This window comes from Pipistrellus kuhlii, unplaced genomic scaffold (assembly GCF_014108245.1).
Source record: "Pipistrellus kuhlii isolate mPipKuh1 unplaced genomic scaffold, mPipKuh1.p scaffold_m20_p_2, whole genome shotgun sequence".
NCBI classification, from domain to species: Eukaryota; Metazoa; Chordata; class Mammalia; order Chiroptera; family Vespertilionidae; genus Pipistrellus; species Pipistrellus kuhlii.
Window position 1 is genome coordinate 873,721 of NW_023425515.1, and position 20,794 is coordinate 894,514.

At 48.0% G+C, this 20,794-nt stretch overlaps 1 long non-coding RNA gene across 1 annotated transcript; it reads left to right on the forward strand.

Annotated features, from left to right (window-relative positions):
* The first annotated feature begins 12,053 nt into the window (after positions 1 to 12,053).
* Positions 12,054 to 13,705, forward strand: LOC118722284. Its single transcript, XR_004988957.2, has 2 exons — positions 12,054 to 12,720; positions 12,925 to 13,705. It is a non-coding gene; the product is annotated as an uncharacterized LOC118722284 (long non-coding RNA).
* The last annotated feature ends 7,089 nt before the right edge of the window (positions 13,706 to 20,794 follow it).

Sequence of the window (20,794 nt, forward strand, 5' to 3'; positions counted from 1 at the left end):
GCGCCGCTGGACGGGTGTCTCGGCGGCCCCAGCCCCGCCGCCGGGCCCGGGGCCAAGGTCTCGGGGAGCCCGGTGACCTCGCCCCCTCCGAGCCGCGGCGCGGGGTCCCCGTGCCCGGGGGCTTGTGGGTACGCCCCTGCGCGCCCGGGGCGGGTGTTGAATATTCATATCCGTGCGCGGCGCTGGGAACCAAAGCCGGGCGGACCTGCCTGTCTCCGCTCGGTTCCGGGCCGGAGCCGCCGGAACCCGACGCAGGTCACACATGTCTGGGGGCAGCATTGCTTCCTGGCAGGGCAGCAATGCCGTGTTAGGCGACGTACTCCGTCTATGGAAAGAGAATCCTTGTAAGGGTTTTAAACAAGGACCTCTCCAGTAAGCAGAGAGGTACATTGAAGGCGTACTGACGATGTCTTGAAATGCCTGGGTGCCGTCATGTGCTTTAAACTGCATTACTTAAAAAATGTTCTCTAAAACGACTGAATTACTGTCCCGAGTGCCTTCCTGTAGAATGGAAGGCGTTTTGTAAGACAGCAGTGACGGAGCAGTTGCTTTTGAAGGTGGTTACAAGTGGTATTTCCCGGCTTCCAGTTCTCAGTTTTCAGCTCCTCTCTGCCCTGAGGGCTTCCGTCTCTGCCTTGGCGATCTTCCTGCCAACTCCAACTCAGCAAATCTGAAGCAATCCATTAGGGACTTAGTCATCTCAGCCTGCCTGTTTGCAATTCAGGAGTGGATCCCTCCCCCTCCACCAGTCTCACCCATCCTTTTCAACCACTAAAATATCAACCTCGGTAGACAATGCAAGGAAACAGGAAATGAAGCCAGGATCCACATTGGCAAGCCTTTGGCTTCCGCAAGCCTGCTTTCTGCTTCCTTTACCGCAGGACGTTTCCTGTTCCTCGAGGACAGGCGTGCCAATTTCCCTCCTCCCTGCCGGTTGTACACAATCATTACGGTATGCTGGTGCAGTGCAGAGAGTTACCAGTGGAATGAGTTTTGCCATCATGGTGTGTGATGGCTTCCAAACATGAAACCACTTTTCCCCATTCACTGCTGTTTTCCATCCCTTCACCACACCTTGGTGATGCTGGAACTTCCTGGTCAATTTCAGTTTCTGAAAATCAGAACATGTCCAAGTGTCTGCCTGTCTCATGGCCTGAGATCCTGAGGGTGAGAAGGTGCAAGCATGGCTCCGGCTCTCAGACACTTACTTCATGTTGTCTTCAAGGGCTGGGTGCCATATTAAAGCGAGTATCTTAACCAGCCAGTGCTGCAGTTCTCTTTCCGCTGAGATGCCTCTTCTCCAGAGGACTGGCCCTTGTTGAAAACTGCTTTCATGGGGGACATAGGAAGCTTGGTGGTCCTTCTCTCCACAGTTTTAATGGGAGATCCATCCCCAGCTTGATTTTTTTCCCCCATCATCCCATTGCCTGCACACAGTACACTCTCCCCAGTCTCCTGGGTGAGGGTCCAGCAAGACCATTTATCTTCCTAAGAGTCCATCTGACTCGTGGGAAATACATATTCTTTTTTATTTTATTGATTTTTTTACAGAGAGGAAAGAGAGGGATAGATAGTTAGAAACATAGATGAGAGAGAATCATCGACCAGCTGCCTCTTGCAAAACCCCTCCCCCCCCCCCCCCCTGAGGATATGCCCACAACCAAGGTACATGCCCTTGACCAGAATCGAACCTGGGACCTTTCAGTTCGCAGGCCGATGCTCTATCCACTGAGCCAAACCGGTTTTGGCGGGAAATACATATTCTTGCCACACAAAAAGCTAGACTGGAGGGTGTCCCATGGCCTTTCCATTCTGTTATCTGTCTTTGTTTTAAACGTTTTTATTGATTTCAGAGATAAAAGAGAGAGAGAGGTAGAAACATCAGTGATAAGAGAGGATCATTGCTTAGCTGCCTCCTGCACACCCCACACGGGGGATCGATCCTGCAATCCAATGTGCCCTGACCAGGAATTGAACCATGACCTACTGGTTCATGGGTCGATGCTCAACACTGAGCCATGCCATGCCTTTAATCTTCCTCTATCATGAAATACACACAGGAATAAATCAGCAAGAATGCTGACTAGACACATTTGCAAGCAGGGGATGGAACACCAGCCTCGCCCTCCAGCGGGTCCCACTGACGGGAGGACAGGTTATTTTACAGCCTCCTCTTCATCACTTCCACCAGAAACGCTGCCGCATGGCCACCTGCCTCCTTTCTTCCTTCCCATCATCCTTGTAGAGACTGGAGAGGGGAGGAGTGGGGAATATTTGGTGAAAATGGCTACACCTGCATCTTCTTCCGAAGCCCTGGGGAAGTGGATTGTAGGCAGCTTTCGGTAGAAGAGAGTGCTCTGCCTTTTTATTTTTTACTTTTATTTTATTGATTTTGTACAGAGAGGAAGGGAGAGAGAGAGAGAAAGTTAGAAACATTGATGAGAGTCATCGATCAGCTGCCTCTTACACACCCTCTACTGGGGATATGCCCACAACCAAGGTACATGCCCTTGACCGGAATCAAACCCGGGACCCTTCAGTCCCCAAGCTGACACTCTCCATTGAGCCAAACCGGTTTCGGCGAGAGTGCTATGCCTTGCGTTCAGCTGTAAGCCCAGTGCTCCCTCCAGACAACGGAGCGGTCCCATTACAGGCCTTTCGGTGGGTACCGTGATGCCCCCCGAGACCTTTATGTCAGGGCTGAAGGCCACGCTCCTGAGCTGCTCAGAGTTTGGTCTCAACCGCTTTCAGCTCAGTCATTTTTCTGGAACTTATCTCGGCCTCGGATAGCTGCTCTGCCCAAGGTCAAGGTCCCTTCTAGAGGGTCAAGCCACATCTCATGAACGTAGTCAACGTGAAGACCTCTCCTCACCCCAGTTTGGGACAACTCTGAAGGACAGTGCCAGCTGCTAAGGTCCCTATCTTAGTAGCTGTTGTGCATAACAGATCACCCTCACAATTAGCAGTTGAAAACAAGAAACAAGATATTCTCACAAATATCTCCTGGTATCTGTGGGTCGGGAAAGCAGTTGCGGCTTCAACCAGGGTTCTTGCTCCTGGTCTCGGTGGTTACCATCAGTAGGTTAGGCCACAGGCTTGTGAAGGCTTGGCTGGGCTGTAAGGTCCACTTCCAGAGTGGCTGTTGGCTGAAGGCCTTGGTCCTCACCATGCGGGACTCTCCACTGGCCACTCCGGAGCCCTCTCTGTGTGCCAGCTGACCTCTCCAGACCAGGCGATCCCAGGGCAGAGCCAGCAGGGCCTTGTATGGCCGAGCTCTGACTTCTCTATCCACTTTTCTTCTGGTCATTAGAAGAGAGTCACTAAACCCAGCCCACACTCAAGGGAAGGGGAATTTGGCTCCGCCTCTAAAAGGGAGCATCAAACTGTAAACCACTCCACACCCACTGGGCAGTGGTCGGCAAACTCATTAGTCCACAGGGCCAAATATCAACAGGACAACGATTAAAATTAGTCCACAGAGCCAAATTTTTTAAACTTAAACTTCTAATGCCGCCACTTCAAAATAGACTCGCCCAGGCCATGGTATTTTGTGGAAGAGCCACACTCAAGGGGCCAAAGAGCCACAGTTTGCCTACCACTGCCATTGGGGAACCTTGTGATTGCATCACAGTTCAACCTTTCCTTCTGCCCAACCTAGGCCAGCTTCCATCACCCTACCCCTCCACACCTGTTGACCTGGAGAGCACCCCTAAGTACTTTCTCCACTTGGACCTCTACCTCAGGCCTGCCTCCTGGCAGCCCAACCTCAACACGAGCTTCCTGACTTGACTTCTCTGTGCCTCAGTTCCCTGTAACAAGATCTTAGAATCCGTTCATCACAGGAAGGTTGACAAGATTCATAGCAGCTCATGTGTTTATCAACTACTTGTGGGCCAGGCACTGCTCTAAGCATTTTAAATGTTTTAATTTATTCCATCCTCACAACAATCTTACTAGTTCCCTGCCTTACAAAAGGAAAACACTGAGACACACAAAGTGCCATCCTCATTCAAGGCCATGCCACAACTAAGTGCAGCACCCATGTTGATTCCAGAGCTCACGTGTGCAATCAGCAATCACCATGATACATGTGTGTGCACAGCAAACACCTGGCCTGACAGCAAGGTCCATGGGGTCTTCATTAAAAGACTGCTCGGCCTTAGCCGGTTTGGCTCAGTGGGTAGAGAGTTGGCCTTTGGACTGAAGAATCAGGTCAAGGGCACATGCCCAGGTTGCGGGCCAGTGTGGGGTGTGCAGGAGGCAGCTGATCAATGATTCTCTCTAATCACTAATGTTTCTTTCTCTTTCTCCTTCTCCCTCTCTGAAATCAATAAAAATATTTCTTAAAAAGACAGGGCAAAGGACTGCCAACCAAATGTAAAAATCAAGCAGCGGTACATGTTACAGTCAAAGGTGACTTAAAAAAGGAACCAGGGTCATTTGTGCTTAATGATGCTTGAAGTAAAACAGCCCATCCTCTGCAAATCCATCTATGTTGTTCTTAGGCATTCTATCTTTGCTCAAATTGTTGAAGGATGGTGGTTTGTTTCATGGTTTTTGTATTTGAGTCTAATGCATGTTCTAACATGATAGAGGCAATGCATTATTGTGTAGCCACGGTTTTCTGGAGAAGTTGATATTTTAGGAATTGTATTTCAGATCTTAAATAAAATTTGTTTCTAAATTTTAAAGCAAAAAATAAATAAATAAATAAATAATAAAATAAAAAAGGAACCAGGGCCATTTTATCAATTGAATAGAGGCCCGGTGCACAAAAATTCATGCTCACCAATGGGGGGAGGGAGTAGGGAGGAGGAGTGGCCGGGCAGGGCAGGAAAGCGATAGGCAAAGCAGATGTTAGCATTGGAAGCTGGGTGAGCTCTCTCATGTCTCCGCTTTGTGTGGTGGGTGTTTACATTCCATAATAGAAGGAGACAAGATCGATGTTTGCAGTAGGATAATACTTTTAAAAAATTAGCTAAAGCATTTTTTTATGCCTTGTAATTCCCAGTAGGTGCCCCAACTCCCTCTTCATCAGATTTATATCAAAAATCACGAAATGTGTGACACAGCACTTTCCCCACGATAGGAACGGGTGGTTAGAGGAAGGATGTGAACCGGGAGCAGAGCAGCATAGAGCCTGGGGTAGGCTCCAACCACCTGGCTTCCGGCTTCCACACCCTCTTGGGAGGGGATGGACAGGGCTAGAGAAAGTGATGGGAAACTCAGAGCCGGGGGACACTCAAGGGGCAGAGGGTTAGAAGGTCCAGCAAGAGTGAGTTGCTGGCTGTGTCAGGAATGTGAGCCGATCCCTCTTGCCTGGTGTTGCCTGGGTCTGCAGGGACGGACTGCATGGGGCTCCAGCTGAGACCCTGGCCAAGGTCCGTGGAGGTTTGGAACCATACGCCTCTCCTGTCCCAGGGAGAAGATTAGAATACTTCAGGGAGAAGGAGAACGGGGAGGGGAACAGGGAAAATGAAACACTCTCCATTGAGTTTCACCTGAATAGGAAGATTGATTCCCACCCCACCTCCCAGCAGAAGTGGTTGCTGGAGAGCTAACCTGGGTTAATTTATAGAGGGCTGAAGACTGTTACTTGTTTGGCCATTTATGTGTTGCGCCTGTAAATTTTAAAACACCTGCATATGCAAAAATCAATAGGCATTTTTATTTAACAGCAATAACCAGTTAGAAAATAAAGTGAAAATAGGGATTGTATTCTCAATAGCAATAAAAACATACAATACATGGAGCAATTTGAATTTAATATATGTTTTAGTTACATGGATATAGCTATAAGGCTAAATTAAGAAATATGAAAATTGAGATATGTACCATATTTTTAAAATGGATATCTACATACTTTTAAATGCCCAGTCTTATCAAATTAATTTTAGGCTTAATTTCTCTCAATATAATATTTAATGAGGAAATTTAAAGAAATTATGTTAAAATTCTTCTGAAAAATTTATAGTGTTAAAAAGATTTTTTAAAATGTTAATTGAAGGGAAAAGAGCCCTACTAAGCATAAAACAGTAAAGCTATAAGAGTTAAAACATTATTTGGGCATAAGATTAATTAGACAAGATAGCTCAGAACAGATGCCAATATATATATATATATATATTTTTTTTAAATATATTTTATTGATTTTGTACAGAGAAGAAGGGAGAGAGATAGAGAGCTAGAAACATCGATGAGAGAGAGTCATCGATCAGCTGCCTCTTGCACACCCCCTACTAGGGATATGCCCGCAACCAAGGTACATGCACTTGACCGGAATCGAACCTGGGTCCCTTCAGTCCCCAAGCTGATGCTCTATCCATTGAGCCAAACCGGTTTTGGCAGATGCCAATATATTTTAATATATGATAAAAGATATAAATTTATAGAGGATAGAGGATTATTCAGTAAATAATAGATTAAATGGCTTTTATTTAGAAGAAAAATTCTAGGTTTTGCTATCATACCATGAGTTACTTCTTTCCCCAAAAAACCTTAGTTGGATTAAAGAGTTCGGAAATAATAAAACATGTTAGGCACAGACTTAATGGGAACTGTGAAAACCCTGTGTGAGAAAAATTACTTTAAAACTTATTAGAAGATTTGAACAGAGAGAAAAGCATACCATGTGCCTAAAGAGGAAGGTTCAATATCATCAAAATATTCTCTCTTCCATTATTTATACATTTAAAGCAATGCCAGTAAAAATAAACATCTTCTCTTTCTTCCTGAAGCCAGGCAGATTGATTATGAAGTTTATTTGGAATAGTAAATCAGCAAGACTAGCCAGAAAAAGTCCCAACGAGAAACTAACAAGTAAGGAAAGGGCCTAGGCCATGTCATGTACATACTAGCACATGTGACCAACAGCAAGAGGTGGGCATTCTGGTCCTGAGCCTTAAAAAGGCCTGGACACATCTGCTTTTGCACAGGAGCCCCAGGCTCTCTCCCAGGACCTGACACATGAATGAAGCCATTTGGGAGGCTACTCCCACTGCCATGTGACTGCAGCCACGTGAATTGCACCAGGTGAGACCAGCAGGTGAACCCCTCAGCTGAGCCTCAGTCCACTCACACAACAGAAATGATAAATGGCTATTGCAGAAGAGAGAATTTTATAATATGATCATAGCTATGAAAAATAGTCAAACAAACAAAAACATGCAATATACACACACACACACACACACACACACACACACACAACACACACGGCCTAGCAGAAAAAGAAATGCTCCCAGGTATTAACAGTGTCTGTTCTGAGATAATTAGAACCACAGGTGCCTTTTGTTCTTTTTTTCTCTTCTCACAAATATATTATTTCAAAAAATACCGTAAATTTTAAGGTATTTATTATTAAAATTTTAAAATATATTTACCACTAGAGGCCCGATGCACAAAATTCGTGCACTGGGGGGTGGGGTCTTTCAGCCCAGCCTGCCCCCCCTCATAGTCCGTGAGCCCTCAGGGGATGTCCTACTGACGGCTTAGGCCCACTTCCCATAGGGAGCGGGCCTGCCTAAGCCGGAGTCTGGCCTCCCTCTGTGGGAGGCGACCGGACTGATCAGGGGAAAGTGTCACCTCCATCACCCTACTGCTGCTGCCACTGCTGACTGCTGCAGCCGCCAAGGTATTTTCATCAACACGGGCTCCAGTCCCTTTACCATGAAAAAATGACAACTTTCTTTAGGCATTTTCAAGATGTCTCTTTCATAGGATATGACCTTTCTTTCTTCCTTCCTTTCTTCCTTCCTTCCTTCCTTCCTTCCTTCCTTCCTTCCTTCCTTCCTTCCTTTTAATCCTCACATGAGGATATTTTCCCATTGATTTTTAGAGAGCATAAAAGAGAGAAGGAAAGACAGAGAGAAACATCAGTGTGAGAGGCACACTTCAATTATCTCCTGCATAAACCCTGACGGGCCCTGGCCAGGGAGGAGCCTACAACCTAGGTACATGCCCTTGATCAGAATCAAACCGAGTCCCCAGCCATGGCCTAGGAGCTGGGGCTGGGGGCCGCCCCCCTGCATGTTATTCTCTCTGGTTCCCAGGCCAGGCGTGGGTCGTGCTGTCTGTTCTCTCAGGCTCTGGGCTCACGCCAGGCCCTTCCTCCTGAGCTGGTCATGACCGTTAGGTCTTCCCAGCCTAATTTGCATATTACCTCTTTTTAGATATAGATATAGATTAGCTTTTTTTTTTTTTTTTTAAAGCAAAAAGCAATCTATGAGGCAGAGTTGGGATTATTTCAACTGCAAGAACCAGAAACCACTTTTAAGTGATCTTAAGCAAACATATAGTGGATTTTGTCAAGTTCAAGATGGAGTTGTTATAAGCTATATATACAAACTTAATTTATTCGTTTCCGGACCTTCTTCCATACAGAAGATCCTTGCCCCTTCACAGGAGAAACATTTATACTGCATCAGAAACTTGGTATTAAAAAGGCAAGGAAGGAAAGGAATATCAGGAAAGGAAAGGAAAACTTGTTAAAACCATATGTTCTATTTCTTACATTAATATCCTTCTCAGAGCCATCTGATAATTCAGCCTGTGTAAAGCTAACACCGAGCCACATACCTCTTTCCCTGGCTGTGCTGTCGCTATCCATTGACCCACCGCGATGTAGCATGTGTTTACCACGAAGAGGCTGCTGATGGGCCAACTGGCAGTTCCTACAGCGTGGCAACTGGGGACCATTGTGTCCTGACTGTGTACCGAGTCACTCAAAATTCTTACATGTACGTCCACTAAGAGAAAAATCTAGAATAAAAGCATAATATGCTACTGAGACGGATGTCCTTCCAGACCAAGCCGTGGCGAGAGGGAAGCCTGGGTCCCAGGTGCCAGAAGGAAGCTGGTGCCAGCAACTGGGGGAAGGAAGGCCTACTCCTGCATGAATTTCATGCATCAGGCCTCTAGTTTTTATAACAAGTGTAGCCAGAACTCATGCAAAACAAGCCCCAAAAATGTGTGCCACGGGTTTAAGTTAATAATTCTTTAAAGAATAGGCGAGCCAAAACCGGTTTGGCTCAGTAGATAGAGCGTCGGTCTGTGGACTGAAAGGTCCTGGGTTCGATTCCGGTCTAGGGCATGTACATTGGTTGCGGGCACATCCACAGTTGGGGGTGTGCAGAAGGCAGCTGGTCGATGATTCTCTCTCATCAGTGTTTCTAACTCTCTATCCTTCCTTCCTCTCTGTAAAAAAAATCAATAAAATATATAAAAAAAAAAAAAAAAAAAAGAATAAGCGAAGCCTTTGTGAAAGATGTTATGGTGGCAGAAATCGCCAAAATTACCTTGATGTCCTGCCATCGCTCATGAATGCCTAAGAACATGTCAGGGCTGGCAAAACTGATGGAGGCCAGGTTCCCTCCAGCCCTGGGGCAGCTGCCAGAGTGCCCGCTGGCCCCACAGCCAGGAGGGGTGCAGAGGACGCAGGGCCAAGAGCAGCCCAGGCTCCTTACCCTCCAGCTCCTGGCCGGCTGCCTGGGCTGTGTCCGTTTTGACCGCATCCAATCTCATTAGCTGGGCTGCTGTCTCCTTCAGGGACTCCTGGGTTTTCCGGATATTCCAGAAGGGCCCAGTGGCGAGGAGATGCCAGGTGGTACCACAATTCTATGGGGAAGTTCCTCGTTGTGGTTCCCCCTCTCGGACCCTGGCTGAGCAGGACAGCGGCTGCCAGCCACGGGCTCCTCCTCCAGACGAGGCCTCCTTTGTTCCATCTGACTTGTGGCCCCGTTGGCTTCTTTTCTCCATCATCACCGAGGTCTCCTTGGCTTATCTGGACAGTTTCCTTATTATTCCTAATCTGAAGGCAAAGTGTTGGATCAGACTAGTGATTTTCAACCCGTGTGCCCCAGGAATTTGTCAAACATGCAATACCCAACTGTGTAGTCAGGGGCACTGGCTGCCTTCTCCCGCCGGTCTGTGGCCGTGAGGCAGTTGGTGGCAGGTTCCTGTGGTACTTTAGGAGGCATACTCCCAGTTGACCGAGGCCGAGCGTTAGGAAAAACTGGTCGGAAAATTTCAGAATTTGGGGCACGTTCAGCTACTTCCTGCCATTTCCTGCAGAGCCCGGACAGACGTGAAGTTGGGGAGCAGCCAGCCAGGCTGTAGCAGAGTGGGCAGCATTGCTCCGCCAGGGAAGCTCTGTGCCCGGCTCGATGTGATGGAGAAGCTGGTAATGAGTGGACTCAACGCCCCCCCCGCGTCCCCCTCAAGCAAAGGCGGCCTGGGCAGGTGGCATCCCTGACATCTCAGAGTTGAACGAAGGGCTTCATATTTTCAGTTTCTCTGCCAGACAATCCAGAGGCAGATGCCCGTGTCAGGGTGCTGCCTTCCAGGAGAGTCCTTCATTCCCTAAGATTGGAAGGTGGCTAGCGACCAGTGACTGGAAGAGAGGGGCTGGGGGAGCAGAGCGACCAGCAGCCAAAGGACAGACCACTTCAGGCAGAAAGAAAACAGCACAAAGTCCAGGCGGGGATCTGGGCTGTGGTTCTTGAAAATGGAGCGGGGCTGCCAAAGCAAAACAACAGTCCTTTCCTAGGATACGGGCGTCCCAAATATTTTAATTCTCAGGTGTTCGTCGTCGTCCTTCCGTCATCGTGTTGTTAAAGGGACCGCGAACTGGCCTGCTACCCCTGAGCAACCCCGCAGGCACCCCTCATTCCCATGCTGCTCGGTTCCCAAATGGGTAAACCCTCCAGCACTCACTTCTTTTTATTTTATTTTAAAAATTTCTTTCAGAGGGGAAGGCAGAGGGGGAGAGAGATAGAACATCAGTGATGAGAGAGAAGCATTGATCAGCTGCCTCCCGTACGCCCCACACTTGAGGATCAGTCCGGCAACTCAGGCCTGTGCCCTGACCGGGAATCAAACCGTGACCTCCTGATTCACAAGTCGACGCTCAACCCCTGAGCCACGCTGGCTGGGCCAGTGCTCCCTCCTGATGTGGCTTTTATAGATGGGGGACAAGGCTGTCCTCCCTCAGGGCAGCTGGGAGGGTGATGAGCGGGAGACTGTCCCACAGCTGGAGGCACTCAGACGCTGACCACGACATGCGCCTTTGCCAGAGAAGGGGACGCTCACCGTCCATAGGATTGGCTCAGTGCTGCAGGCCAAGGTGCTGGGTCTCTCCCGTGAACCTTCTTTCCAAATGGGAGAGTCTATTCCACTGTTCTTTTCCGGCTGCGCCGTGGGGTGCTGCTCACTGAGGCAGATGCCTGTTCTGTTCTTGATGGGCTTCCAGACCAGAGGAGCCCCTCTGAGCCAGAAGAGCTCTGCGCTCCGCCCCAGATGCCGGTGCTGGCGCTGCAGGCTGTGCTTCCATGGGACCTTGAGGGTGCTGCTCCCGAGAGAGGTATGACTACAGACAGGCGGGCAGACACGCGTGGGGATAGCTGGGTGGCTGAATGGGCAGGTTGTGCTGGGGTAGTTTGCTGTTCTCTACCAGCATCCCCCACTCCCACTTCTACAGCGGAATGTCTTGGATTGCAGCATGCTGGGATGTCATCTAACCTAATAATAGAGTAATATGAAAATTAGCCATCACTCCACCACACAAGCCACACCCACCAGCCAATCAGGGCACGTATGCAAATTAACCCAACCAAGATGTCGGGTAATTTGCATATCAAGACAGGCTAAAAAGAAGATAAGTCTGCAGAAGGGAGGGAAGCTGCAGAGAAACAAGCAGGGCGGCAGAGAAGGGAGGAAAGCAGGCAAGGCAGCGACCGCAGCAGGAAGCCCTATTGCAGGGATTTTCCTGCAACAGCCACTAGTATAAATGATGTTTGTTCAGATATCAGAATCTTTTTTTTTTTTGCCAAGACCCGTTTGGCTCAGTGGATAGAGCATCGGCCTGCAGACTGAAAGGTCCCGGGTTCAATTCCAGTCAAGGGCATGTTCCTTGGTTGCAGGCACATCCCCAGTAGGGGGTGTGCAAGAGGCAGCTGGTCGATTTTCTCTCATCGACGTTTCTAACTCTCTATCCCTCTCAGTTTCTCTCTGTGTAAAATCAATAAAAAATATATTTAAAAAAAAAAAGAATCTTTGTTTTCAGGCCAGGCAGATAAGACCTGGATCACATAGAGCCTCAGGCCACATGCAGCCTTGTCCTCTTGCTCCTGTGTTATTGGGAGGGAATGGCTGGGATGGATGGGATGTTAGTGAGCTCAGTCTGCATAAAGCCACTCTCACTTCTGAGACCAATTACAGGTTCAGGGAAATCCCCAAACCATTCCAGTTTCAGCCCTCTGCTGGAAAGGCTCACGGTATCACTGAAGGCTGTGGTACCCAGGTTATCACTTATTACAGCAAAAGAATGCCGCTTGAAGTCGGCCGGGGGAGACGCACGCAGGGCAGAGTCCAGGAAGATGCCCCCCGCCGAGCTTCCACTGTCCTCCCTGTGCAGCCATGGTCAGCGGTGCTCCTGCCAGCCAGGGAAGCTCACCCAAGCTTGGAGCCCAGTGTTTCTTGGGGCCCCATCATGTCATAATGCTCACTTCCCACATGGCTGACCTCAATTGGAGCCCCTCATGAAGCTGGACTAAGGCCACATGACCCAGAGCCCCCACATAGCCTTTCTGCCATGGCCGGCCTCCAACCTAAACAGCGACGCCTGTTGAGCATGGCAACCCATCTGAAGCCAAAGGCTAAGTCCAGGCTTCTCCTTGGGCCCGGTTAAATTCCTTACTGCACATGCATCCATCTACAGCACATGTGTCAAACACAAGGCCCGCGGGCCAAATCCGTCCCGCCAGGCCTTGCAATGTGGCCCGCACCGCACTGTCATCACTGCACTCCACTGCGTTTCCATCACAATGACAGTTTATGACTGTTCAGTAAACCATTCGGCCCGCGATTTAGGCTGGATTTTAGATTTTGGCCCCTTCTCTGATTGAGTTCGACACCCCTAATCTACAGTAACAGAATCCCAGTTTTTACCTGCGCACGGGCACCCAGAATTCAGAACCCCAGCCTCCCACGCGTGTTGTGACTATGTGACTAGATTCTAGGCCACGAGATGTAGAGATGGTATTTGCCGCTTCTCAGAAGTGTCCTTACGTGGAGGGGGCTTGTTCCCCCTACTTTTTTCTTGCTGCCTAAGTAGGGCTTGAGGGGCTGTCTTGGCCCCTACGGCGAAGCTGCATGTTCAGGATGGTGAGCAACACGTTAGCAGGAACCTGGGTTTCTCTTGATTGAGGCACCTATCATATGAATGTTTGGAGAAAACATTTAAATCATGTTTAAGTCTCTATTCCTTTGGATTTTCTGTCCTTTGCAGCAGGACCTGATTTCAGCATTTGCTTCAAATTTACTTTTCTATAGCTTACATCCAGACTTCCAAAACTCTTTTCTCACTGATGACAAGATTCCATCGTTAATCCAGCTCACCTTCACATTATCAGACCTTTCCTCGTCATTGCCTCTCTGTGGTAACTCTTGCCTCACTAGAACACTGGCCTTTGTCCCAAGCCTTCATCCTATCCAGGCTTTTTATTTTCCATTTTCAGCTGAAGCATGATGGCAGGAAGGGTCATTTTCTGATTATATAATTATCTTTCCATGGCTAATGGATTGGAGATTTGATTGAACTTTATACCTAAGTTTTATATCTGTATCTTCAGGTCAATTTTTTTGATTCCCCTTTTTAAAATTGACAAACATTTGTTTAATCAAAATAATTATTTATACTTCTTTCTAAGATGTGATATTTGAATTTTAACCACGTTTTATCAAAATATACCAGGATTTCTTATGCCTACCTAATTGCTTCACAACAGATCAACAGAAAGCAGAATAAACATTAATCTTTTATTTTTATGTTTTTGATGTTTTGTCATCTTTTGTTGTTGTTTTTAAATATATTTTATTGATTTTTTACAGAGAGGAAGGGAAAGGGATAGAGAGTTAGAAACATCAACGAGAGAGAAACATCAATCAGCCGCCTCCTGCACACCTCCTACTTGGGATGTGCCTGCAACCAAGGTACATGCCCTTGACCAAAATCCAACCTGGGACCCTTCAGTCTGCAGGCCGACACTCTATCCACTGAGCCAAACCAGTTAGGACATCTTTTGTTTTTTATAAAAAATGTTACTGCAGCTTTTATAAATATCTAAGAAATTAATCATTAAGACACAAAGGCTGAGCAAAGACTGCTTTTTACATTATGAAGACGGGTGTCTTCTCCTTCCTTTACTTTGCAGCCGCAGGGCATTGTGGGACCTGTCACCAGCCTCCTGGTTGGTTAGTGTTGGGACTGGAGGTTGGAGGAGTAGGAAAGAAATGACCCTAAAACCCAAAAGGCTCATTTCTAATTTGCCTACCTTAATGACTTGCTTTCTCATTTCCATGAAAGAATAGATGTATTACATATAAGTATATTTATATGTACCAGTATATGTGTTTAAAGTATGAAAGTTATTTTTCTCATTATTATACAGTCAAAATCAAAGTTTAAACATCAACCTGTATCAATGACGTGTTTCTTACTTCACTTTATTACGCAGCCATGGAAAGAAAAGGGGTGGGATGCCTGAAGGACGGAAGTCATAAAGTCTTAGGCGGGTGACCTGCTATGGTTATCAGACAGGGTGGCGGGGGATTTGTGTCCTCAGTGAACAGGGCCTCATGGAGTTTCCTTGCTGAGCGGACCGTAAGAACTTAGACACCAGGGTCTTCCTTTTCCAAATGGAATCACTGAGTCTGAGGGAAATCAAAGACATGCTCAAGGTCACCCTGCTACTCAGCAACAAAGCCAGAATCAGCACGCAGGCTGCTCTGGCTCCTGGTCAGGCTCTTTGGGAGCATCCTGTGTCCCCTCTCAGGCCAAGGTTAGAACGTAGGGCGGGTTTCGATCCGCGCAGAAAGCAGCTGGATCCAGCTAACGCGTGCTCTTCTGGTTGGAAAGAAACTTGCGTTCTGGTGAAGCAGGGGATTTCTGTCTCCAGAGGAATGCCAACACAGTTTTTTTCTGCCAAACCAAACCAAAGAAAGAACACGGAGGTCTCCAAAGTTCATCACAGACACGAGCCACCTAAGAACAACCCTGAGCTCCTGCCTGCCTTAGGCCGCACATGCACATTCTTTGAGGATGACAGTTACTCCATTTCGTACCTCGCCCCCAGCAGGCAGTTGGTGCAGACGTTGCTTCTGAATGAATGAGGCGTATAAATCATGGCTTTCTACCCTGGCATCGGGCCCTTTGCAAAGAAGCAATAAACACGTGTCGAATTTCCTGTGCTGTCAGAAACATCGTGATCATCCCGTTAAAAATAAAGAGCTCCCAGGCTGGCTGAGCACATCCTCCGGCCTCTTTGGTCGCTCAGCTGTGCGGCCGGAAGGGCGGGCCGGTGGGAGAGGAGCCGGGCTGGGACGGAGGCCCGGAATGCTGGCTATGTGGGAAAGCGCTCGGAGAATGCCTCGGAAGCGGAGGAAGTATTTGTAGCGCACGCCACGCACAGCGATACTCGAACCAGAGAAGATGCGCTCGAAATAGATGCGTGGGGCACGTTCACCGAATGTCACATTTCCACCACTTTCCTGCGTTGCAGCCTGCTGTGAGCCTGAGCACAGCGTGTGCGCCACAGACGGCAGGTCAGCTTGTAAGACGATAGGGCACATACTTTTACATGGATCCTCTTATGGTAAAATACACATAAAACTGTGATTACCTAATGGCACTAGCAGCTTTCAGAAGAAAACTTTGCATGCATAATTATATCTTTTAAAAAAGACATGCAGTGGTTTTGTTCACTGAGAAGTAGGTGTCACCAGTTGAAATGGAAGGACTAGAGCTGTGTGTGGGACCAGCGCTGAGAAAGTTACCCTCTCAGCTGGGCCCCAGCCCACACAGTGGTTTCTTCTGGACTGCCAGCGGGGACAGCGACACGTTGTCTAGCGTTGGAGTTTCTAGTTGTAGGGGAGTTCTCATCATCCAATGGGAAAACATGTTGTTTCAGAGCGTTAAGAGAGCAAATCAAGCCCTGGCTGGGTGGCTCAATTGTTTGGAACATCATTCCATACACCAAAAGGTTGTAGGTTCGATTCTCAGTCAAGGCACCTACCTAGGTTGCAGGTTTGATCTCTGGTTAGAGTGGGAGGCAACTGATGGAAGTTTCTCATATTGATGTTTCTCTCTCTCTAAAATCAACTTTAAAAAAAACAAACAAACCTACACATATCCTTGGGTGAAGATTTAAACAAAGAGCAAACCAAGACAGTGAAAGGATCCACTCAGTGGACTACTACTCAGCAAGAGAAAGGAACAAGCCCTAGCTGGTTATGCTTAGTGGACAGAGCGTCCACTTGTGTACTGAAAGGTCTTGGGTTCGATTCCAGTCAAGGGCACATTCCCTAGTTATGGGTTCAGTCCCCAGCAGGAGGCATGCAGGAGCAGTCAATCAATGATTCTTTCTCATCATTGATGTTTCTATCTCACCCTCTCTCTCTCTGAAATCAATATATATATATATATATATATATATATATATATATATATATAATTTTTTTTTTTAAAAGGAACGAACTACTGGTTATATAACAACCTGGATGGACCTCAGAAACATTTCACTAAATGAAAGTAACCAGACAAAGCTATATAGGGAATGATTCATTTATAGGAAGTTTTAGAAAAGGCAGAACTGCCTGGAGCTGAGGTGGGAGTGGGGAGTGACTGCATGTGGACAAAGGGAGCTTTTGGGGTGGATGGAAGTGCTGGGGAATGGAATTCATTCCTAATGTATAAGTTCACTAAAATATATGTGAGTTCATTAAAACTCATGGACCATTGCAATGGGTGAGTTTATAGTATGTAACTATACCTCAATAAAGCTGTTTTTTATTTTTAGGCTCAAGTGTCCTTGTCTTTTAAAATATTTAGAATTTTATTTTTCAGTTACAGTTTATGTTCAGTATTATTTTGTATTAGTTTCAGGTGCACAACATAGTGGTGAGATAATCATATGCTTTACAAAATGCCCCCCCCCCCATATTGTCAGTACCCACCTGGCAGCATACACGGTTATCACAGTGTTCCTGACTGTATTCCTCAGGTTGTATTTCACACCCCTGTGACTGTTCTGGAACCACCAATTTGTATTTCCTACTCCTGTTTACCCAGACCCAACCCTCCTCCCCTCTCGCAATGATCAGTCTGTTCTCTGTCTCTATGAGTCTGTTTCTATTTTGTTTATTTTTTCTTTAGTTTCCACATATAAGGGAAGTCACATGGTATTTGTCTTTCTCTGACTGTTTCCCTTAGCATATACCCTCCGTGCTGTCACAAATGCCGAGATTTCACTCTTTTTATGACCGAGTAATATTCCACCATGGTTCTGCCCCAAAGCCGCTCTGCCCATTTATCCATCGACGGCGCTTGGGCGCTTGGGCTGCTTCCGTCCTGGCCGTTGTAAGTAACGCCCTGCAGGCACACGAGGTGCACACATCCTTTCCGGTGAGTGCTTTGGGTTTCTCCGGGTAGAATGAAGCTTTTTTGTTGAAAGAAATGAAAAGAAGCAGTTCCTCCAGGACCAGGCGCCCCCCCCCCATCGCCTTGCTCAGCAGGAGCCTCCCCTGTCTGACTCCGGGAGCCGCACCTTCCAGGGCAGCCTCCCCAGCACGGAGCTTTGTGTGCAGATCTAAGCTCTGTCAGAGCAAAGCAGCTTGCCGAGGTTTCAGACGTCAGGGTTTGCCATTTGCAGACATGGCTGTTGTCAGTCGGCTCCCATACCAATGCCATGTCCAAGGATAGCAGGCCGCTTCCCTAATTTGGAAAGAGAGAGAGCGGAGTGACTGGAGCCCAGGAGAGTGTCCTGAGCTTTTCTTGCACCAGGCAGCTGTTTGGGGCAGTTCCCGGGCAGGAGGAGGGTATTTAGGGCGCAGACTAAATGCCTTCACTGACAGCTGTGGCTGCTGGCTCCCATGTTGCAGCCACCGTCGCTCTGTGGGCGGATTGCGTTAAGAAAACGCACCGTGTTCTAGAGAGGGACCGGAACACTCAGGTGTCAGCTGGACTGGCCTTTCTGTCCACAGCAAGGGGTTCTTGAACTTGGGTGCCCACCGGAATCTCCAGGTTTGTTAAAGAGGCAGATGCCCAGGCCAGGCCTCAAGGCTGCAGAGTCGCATGCCTGGGGGCAAGAGCCAGAGCCTGGTCTTTAAGGAGCCACCGAGGTGACTGTTACACTAACGGGCCTCAAAACTCGGTTTAGGGAGGAGGGAACTCTGGGTAAAGAGGGAAGAAGAATTGGGTGGGGGAGTTGTTGAGAAAAAGAGAGAGAGAAATAGGGAGGGAGGAGGCAGAGGAAAAGGAGCGCCCGTGAAGATGGCCGGTCAGCAGGCCTTGTCTAGGTGTCACAGCTGGAGTGAGTTTAGGTCCTTCTGAACCTGGCCTCATCCCCATCTCTCGCTCGGCCTTGATCCTTACCTGCTCTCGGCCTGGCCCCCTGGAGGAGGCCCCTGTGGTAGAGGGGACTCAGGTCGTTTCCAAGGGTCCTCTCTCGCCCATACCCCACCCCTAGGGGGCAGGGGACTGAACGGGAGGAAGAGGAGGCCTTTGCTCAGGGAGGCAGGTTGCTTCTCAGGCTGGGAGCCTGCAGGGCAGTCTTCTTTCTAAGCCCTGCTTGGGGAGGAACGGGGTGGGGAGCACAGAGCCACAGAGAGGGGTGAGTTGACAGCCCAGCTCTGCTGGGTGGGAAGACAGGCTGGCATGGTGGTCCCCTGCTGATCCCCTTAGCTTGGAGACCTCGCTTTCCCATCGTCCCTGGCAGCAGCCCTTGGCTCTATCCGGGAGGTTCTGCCCACTCACCACACCCCATGGGCAAGCCACTGGCAGCATCCCCTGTAACGTGGGACCCACCCAGCCCCCAATCACTGATTGCCCCAGAGTGGATGCTTTACCCCGTCTACAAACGGGCATTACCGCTAAGACATCCCATCCTGGTGCTAGTTTCTCATACTAGCCTAGGCACCTTGGGAACCTGGGGAAGGGGGAGAGCTGTGCGGGAGGGGGCGGAGGGCTCCCTCCCCAGATCAGTCCCCTCTGGGCCCCGCCTTCCTGAGCGCCAGTCCCATGAGACACCATGGTGTGGGGAAAGGAACTGGAGGTTGGCTAGCCCAGCTCTGACCCACAGTCACCCCCTTTGCCCATCGCCGTCCTTGTTTTAGCTCCCACCCCTTCCTCTGTGGACCGGAAGCCAGCCGCATTGCTTCCTTATGGTGCGAAACGAGCTTTCCTCAAAAACGGACCTCGTTTGAATTACTATAAAATAATTTATGTGACTATATCAGAAATTATGAAATTAATGTTAGTCTGTAGGTGCAAAAGTGGAGCCCTGTGTTTCAGAATTATATATTGAAATATTTACAAATGAAATGATATGATATGAAATTATACATTGAAATATTTACATTTGAAATTATATAATCCTGGAGGTTCAACCTCTGAACCAGAAGGTCATGGTTCGATTCCCGGTCATGGCACATGCCGGTGTTGTGGGCTTGATCCTCAATAGGGGGTGTGCAGGAGGCAGCCAATTAATAATTTTTCGTCATCATTAATGTTTTCCTCTCTCCCTCTCCCTTTCTTTATGAAATCAATTTAAAAAATTTTAAATTAAAAAAATAAACAATACAGGAGGGCAGGAAGTGGGTGAGGGCAGGGTGAAGCAAGGCTGGCCTTGAGTTGGTAAGTGTGAGTCTGGATGACTGGGTTTCATTGTACAAGACGTCTACTTGGTGCCTGTATAAAATTTCCATCGTAAGAAATTGTAAAAATACTGGTGGGAATTTTTGCAAGGGAATCCCTCCGAAATAGCATGAACTACCACCATGTGAAAGGCTGTGAACAGAGATTGCAAAGGCAGCCACCCCAGTGGGAGTGGGTCTCGTGCAGCCCGCCGCTGGTGTGTGGACAAGAACATGCCAGAGTATGTGTTCCCCCTCCCCTGGATGAAAATAGCAGCTTGGGGTTGTTCAGTTCACCTCTGATGACACAATCCCAGATAAAATATTCTAAGATCTACAGCTTTTAAAAAATAAATAAATAAATAAAAAACAACAACTTGTGCCCTAGCTGGTTTGGCTCAGTGGATAGAGCATCAGACTGAGACTCTCAGGTTCTATTCCAGTGAAGGGTACATGCCTGGTTGTGGGCTCCATCACCAGTAGGGGGCGTGCAGAAGGCAGCCGATCCATTATTCTCTCTCATCATTGATAGTTCCATCTCTCTCTCCCTCTTCCTTCCTCCCTGAAATCAGTAAAAAAAATATATATATATATATAAAAAAAAAAACTCGCAAAAACATTTACCTAGGTCCTTAGTGTTTATTTTATTACATACTAGAGGCCCGGTGCAGGTTTGTGCATTGGTGGGGTACCTTGGCATTGCCTGCGGGGAGTAGGCCAGAAACTGTCAGTCCTACGCCACCTGCTAGCTGCTTGGTAGGCTTGCTGCTGCTCCACTGCCGTCTTGGGCTGCAGCAGCAGCATGAGCCCTGTGTTTGACACCCGTTGGGGTGCACTGACCACCAGGGGGCAGCTCTTGCATTGAACGTCTATCCCCTGGTGGTCAGTATGTGTCATAGTAACCAGTTGATCGGTTGTTCGGTTGCTTAGGCTTTTATATATATAGATTAATTGGTAGAGTTAAGACTAAGAAACATTTGCCCTGGCCAGATGGCTCAGTTAGAGTGTCGTCCTGTACACCAAGTTAGGGCACATATCTAGGTTGTGGGTTTGATCCAGGGAGGCAATCAACCCGTGTTTCTCTTTCACATCAATGTCTGTCTATCTC